This window comes from Pinus tabuliformis, chromosome 4_1, assembly GCF_031772625.1.
Source record: "Pinus tabuliformis cultivar Carrire ecotype Pingquan chromosome 4_1, CPIR1, whole genome shotgun sequence".
Taxonomy (NCBI): Eukaryota; Viridiplantae; Streptophyta; class Pinopsida; order Pinales; family Pinaceae; genus Pinus; species Pinus tabuliformis.
The window spans coordinates 308,541,401-308,547,913 of NC_142303.1; positions in this window are offsets into that span (position 1 = coordinate 308,541,401).

Below are 6,513 nucleotides of genomic sequence, written 5' to 3' on the forward strand. Positions count from 1 at the left end.
TTTGTCATGTTCTATTTCAAGACATTTAATCACATGGCTAGATTTGTACTATGGATTGAGAGATGGAGATCAAGACCCTGGATCTAGTTTCATCCATCCAGGTTGCGAGGAGTTTTTTATTCATGATTATACATAGAGTTTTATGTTTTATTGTTGTGTCCATCCTATATCTACTTTGAAATTATATATTTCCATATTGTGTTGCAAGACTTTTATGTTATGAGTATGGGAATTCCTACCTAAATGATGATTATTATATTACATTGTAATCCTTGATTGATTGTTGCAGGTTTACAACCATGATCTCTGATCCAATCTTTGATTTGATAAACTACTTCAGTCCTCAAACCTTTCTAACTTTGCACTTTAGGGGGAAATTTGTTACACTTCATTTTGTCACCATGACAAATAATCATCAAAATTGGATCTCTCACCATCCATCCAAGTGTCATGAAGCACTCCCTTGCAAGTCAGGAACTTATATACCTTGAATAAAGTGAAATTTGTGGATCTCTTGGTACAAAACCCTGTAGTGATTTTTGACGGATGTGAAGAATGTTTTTCTGATGAGTTGTGACCATAGATGATCAAATACTGAAGGTAGGCGACGACTCTAGACTGTAAAAATCAAATATGGATGGGAGATTTTTTTTTTTGAAAGAATCTTCGTACACTTGCCAATATAATAGGGTTTGGTTTGGATGTATAGCCACAGAGACGGGGGCCCCATGATGATAGTAACCTAGAAGAAGGTGTAATGTATCTGATGAGGGTGGGGGTCCCATGGGTTGGTCTCTCCATTGAGTGGGTGGGTGAAGTAGTAAAAATGGGCTATGTGATGCATCCGTTAGTATTTTTATGGGGGCTTGGGAGAATGATGTGAATGCCTAAATGAAAGTAGTGTAATGAGGCTAAAATTTCAGATATGTATGTGATATTTCTCCCATGACGATGTGAGTGGTCATGGCTCCTTTGTGTGAAGAAGGATTGACAATGATGAAGGGAGCCATGGGGGGAGTTTCTATCGATCGACATGAATTCTTATCATGTACAAGTGTGAGATGGTGATAAACATGGTCGAGATGTTGGACCTTGTGGCATATCTTGGATAAATGATGTTAGGATATGCAAGGCTTTCTAGGGGGAAGCCTATCATGCTGAGTGGAGAATGATACCTGCGCTTTTTTGCTTATCGAGACCCTGGTTGAAATTGACCATTTGTGATATTCCTGCAATGAATACAACCAAAACCTGAAGTGAAAGAATCTTTTAAGACATAAATATGTAATGAATGTTATGGACCTAGAGAGCTGGGGAAGTGCTTGACATGTGTGGTAGGTGAAAAAATGATTTTTGGTGTTTTCGGGAACAGAGGGTTCCATGATGAAGATGTTGTGGGACTGATCCTCGTGACTTTTTTAGTTTTGTCCAAGGAGATCCCAGGATTCTACAATGTTCCCCTAAAGATGGAAAACATGGTGATAGATAGGGTTGTGGGGCCGAAATATCAATCATTTGCATTGTTGAGCTCTGGAGGTCAGAGAACTTTCTTGGAGATTTATTACCGTTATGGTCATCCTGTGTACCCCGGATTCACACTATTAGAGACGGGTAGGAGCCTAAGCCCATAATTGTGTAATTTTCAGTACAGTAGATTAGGTAGGGTGTATAGGGGTCCCTTGTATGGACTTTTGAGTCCATTTGTTAGGATTGTGTAGGTGACTCATCTTGAGCCACAAGATCTTCGTGCATAACCAAGTTTATGCATGAAGAGCATATAATGAATACTAATATGGGTGTTGCATGTGTTTGAGTTAAGACATTGTGCAACAAGACCTGCTCGGTGTTCGTCATGTCTTTTTAGGGCGAATGCACACTGGGTGCATACCTGTATGGGATACAGGAAAGCACACCGTGCGCTGTTCTGAAGAACAGGCGTGTGCACTATGTGCTTGTTTAGAAAATAGGTGCACAGTGGGGGAAAAATTGTTTTTTCCCCAATTTTGGTGTTTTGAGGAACCGAGGGGTTCTTATTTCTAATTTGTGGCATCCTTGATGGCAAGATGATATGGATAGAGTGAGAATAGAATCCTCTCTGAAATGCAGTGATGCAGGATGCTGGTGCGAGGCAGCAGATCGTGTAGTGCGAGTTACTGAAGTTTATTCAAAACCCATTGACGAGGTCGCATGATAGGTTCTTGCTATATTTGGTCAATTGCTAGGGATGAAAATTGCTTGTTGACAGTCATCCATCATACAGACCTCTCTATCATGGCTGAGGTTGAAATCTACTTTGTGACCAGTTTGATGCCATGAGGGGAGGTGCTTCCATATTGCCTTCTAGGAGGTGATGTTGGAATGAGGGTTTGGGATGAGCAACATTGTGGTCCAAACCCTATCTCAGATGGCTACATGAGGATCACAGTAGTGGAGGATCTAGCCAAGCGAGCAACGCTAGCTATGATTGTTGGATTGGTGGGGTCAGCATCTCCCAAATGGTGCTCGGGGACACATATATCTATTTAGCGGCAACCTCAGGTGGGTGCATTTTTTGACTGGGCCCAACTAGTGTGGCAAGGCATAGTGTCACAGCTTACCTAGGTTCAACACTTGATGATGGAGAGTTTTGGTTATGGCAGTGTGCTATGCTGCATACTCTATGAGAGGGTGGTTATGCTTCACCCTGTACTTGCAGTACTAGATAGGCCGCCTCGAGAGCCTCACATGCGCCATTAGGGATGGGTGATACCTTGAGAGGGCGAAGGAGAGGTGGGTCAGTATTGGACTGACGTGGTACAACATTTGTTTGAGTCAAACCCCCAACTAATTTTGGACTATCCATACCATGGGGTTGACTTCCAGGGAGATCAGGAGATGGGGCTCCTGCTAGGTGCTGTCTAGGGACAATCAAGTATATGATTGTTATTTTTGCATTTGTATACATATATGTTTTTTGTAGGTTTTAACTCCGTACAGAAATTACCTGCATACGAATTCTAAAACACATAAAAAAAACAATGTGAGAGAATAAGACATGAAACACATATACATAGAGATTTTCCCCTGGATCCCAAAACTGAGACTACTAGCTTGATTTTTCATTATGTTCCTTTCAATGTTATAATACATATTTATACATGCTGAAGCATCCAATACCATGGACCAAAAACCATCACGTCCAAAAAACACGTGCGAAAATCATACAAAAAACCATAGGTGGGTCTGCCTATCCTAACATAGGGTCCAAAACAAAAATTTTCTGGGGCACTGCCCCAGACCCCATAAAGTGGGGTTACGAGTACACCTCAAACCCCCTTTGACCCTCTCCGCTACATAATCGGTGCAATGAAGGGGGGCTCTGCCCCCCCTCTAACCCCCCGGTTAACTACGTGGGCTAGTCGTGGAAAGAATATAACACAACCCAACATTCTCCCACTTGTTTTTTTCTTTCCATAGGGGGCCACAAGAGAACTTAGTCATTTTTCCAGCCCTCAAATGCCCATTGTCTCTCTACACCAAGAGAACTTCTCAGAGCTCATAGATTTTGTCAATACATCTGCAGTATTCTTCAATGTGTCCACCTTTACCAGCAACACCTTTTTGTCTTCTATCATATCCCTCACAAAGTGATACTGAACATCAATGTTCTTTGTCTTTGAATTATATGCGGGGTTCTTTGCCAAGAAAATTAGACTTCGGCTATCACAGTCTATCCTTATAGCTCCCTGTACTAACCCCATACTTGAACACAATATTTGCAACCAAACTGCTTCCTTGCTTGCATGAGTGGCTGCCATGTATTCTGCCTCTGTAGTTGATAGTGCCACTATAGATTGTTTCTTACTCATCCAACTGACTGCACCTCCAAATAGGTTAGACACATACCCACTTGTATATCTTCTCTGATCCAGATCTCCAACCCAGTATGCATCAACAAAGCCATGAAAATCCAACATTCTGTCCAATCCTAATCTTCCTTGGTAGCACAAACTATAATCACTAGTGCCATGCAAATACCTGAAAACCCGCTTCACTGCTATCCAGTGCTCCTTCCCTGGTTTTGACATAAACCTACTCAATACTCCCACTGCATGTGCAATGTCTGGTCTAGTATAGACCATTGCATACATCAGGCTACCCACTGCACTTGCATATGGAACACAGGACATGTTCTCTTCCTCTTCTTGTGTCTTGGGACACTGTTTAGCAGATAACCTCACACCTACAGGAATAGGAACCTTCACTGGTTTACTATCCTGCATATTAAACCTCTACAGTATTGTCTCGACATAATTCCTTTATTTTAACCAGAGCTTCCTCTTTGCCTAATTTTTTTTAATTTCCATGCCCAAATATAGTTTGTAGCACCAAGATCTTTCATGTCGAAATTGGAGGACAATTGGGTCTTCAAATACTGGATAATTTCTTTGTCATTTCCAACCAACAACATATCATCCACATACAAGACCAGATAAATAACACGGTCACCAATTAATTTAAAATACACACAGTGATCTGCTTTGCTTCTGGTGAAGCCAAGTCCCCGTATAAATGTATCAAATTTTTGATACTGCATCCCTGGTGACTATTTTAACCCATACAGAGACTTCTTTAACTTGCATACCAGTTCCTTCTTACCCTTGACTGCAAAGCCTTTAGGTTGCTTCTTGTATATTTCCTCTTCCAGATCCCCGTGAAGAAATGTTGTCTTCACATCCATCTGTTCTACCTCAAAATCGAAAGCAACAACAACAGATAAAAGTATTCTAATAGAAGTTACCTTGGCAACAGGAGAAAAGATATCACCAAAATCAATTCTCGGTGCCTGGGAATAACCTTTTGCTACCAATCGAGCTTTGTACTTCTCCAATTTTCCTTCTGCATTTGTCTTCTTTTTGAACACCCATTTGCTGCCAATGGGTTTCCTTCCAGCCGGCAACTCCACCAGATCCCAAGCCTCATTTTTGTGCAAAGATGCCATTTCATCAACCATGACCTCTTTCCAAAGTTTTCCATCCTCCGAATCCATTGCTTCCTTCACAATTCTGGGATCATCATCAATAACAAACAAAGCAAAATTTGAATAGAAAGCAGATGGACTATACCTTTTTGGTTGCCTTCTTTCTCGAACTGATCTTCTCACAACCAGAGTTTGTGGCTCTTCATCTTTTGATTCCTCCTCTACTGTAGAGTTTGATTCTTCCTCCTTTAGCTCAAACTCTATCTTCTCAAGTTGTGTTGGTTGGACTTCATGTTTAATAACATCTTTCACCTCTCTGAACACCACATCTCGGCTGTACACAACGTTCCTTGTTAGTGGGTTCCAAAGCTTATAACCCTTTAAACCATGCTTATACCCAATAAAGATGCACTTTTCAGATTTACTATCTAACTTGGTTCGTTTCTCCTTTGGAACATGCACATATGCATCACATCCAAATACCCTTAGATGTGAAAGAGAGGGTTTCTTACCAGTCCATACCTCTTGTGGAGTCTTATCCTCCAACACTGATGAAGGTGACCTGTTGACTAGGTAACATGCAGTATCGACCGCCTCTGCCCATAATTCTTGTCCTAACCCGACACCACTGAGCATGCTTCTTGCCCTTTCCATCAACATCTTATTCATTCTTTCTACAACTCCATTTTGTTGAGGTGTATATGGAGTAGTCTTCTGTCGTGCTCTACCACACTTCTTACATAATTCTTCAAATTCCTTGCTGCAAAACTCTCCACCATTATCTTTCCTCAACACCTTTATCTTCTTCACTGTTTGATTTTCCATGAGAACCTTAAATTCTTTAAACCTATGAAAGGCTTCAGATTTCTCCTTAAGGAAATATATCCATGTATTCCTTGAGAATTCATCTATAAATGATACATAGTACACAAACTTACCTAGTGATGGAACCTTCACAGGTCCAAACACATCACTGTGCACAAGTTCTAATATTTGTTTCGCCCTCTTACTACCAGAGGGGAGACTGACCCGATTATGCTTCTCGTATACACAATTTTCACAGAAATCAAAATCCAGAGAGCTATTACTCATACCTTCTACCATACCTTTACCATGAAGTATTTGAAGGCCCTTCTCTCCAATATGTCCAAGCCATTTATGCCACATCATGGTCCTCTCTCTAGAGACCACTACATTTTCTGCTCCACTTTCAGGAACCACAGAACTGTTGCACCCATCAACAACCGTGCTACCTTGTAGCTTGTACAGAGTTCCAATCTGAACTCACCGCATCGATACCAGTGTCCCCTGAACCATCTTGCAGGTATCCTTCTCGAAAACTATTTTTACACCTGCATCATCCAACTTGCTTACAAAAATTAGATTTCTGGCCAATGCAGGAATATGTAGAACACCTAGAAGTGTTTTAACTCTTCCACCTTGCAACTTCAACTTTATTTTTCCACGACCAACGATTTTAGCCTACCTGTCATCCCTCAAGAAGACATCACCACCAACATATTTCTCATACTCTCAAAACCACTCTCTATGGG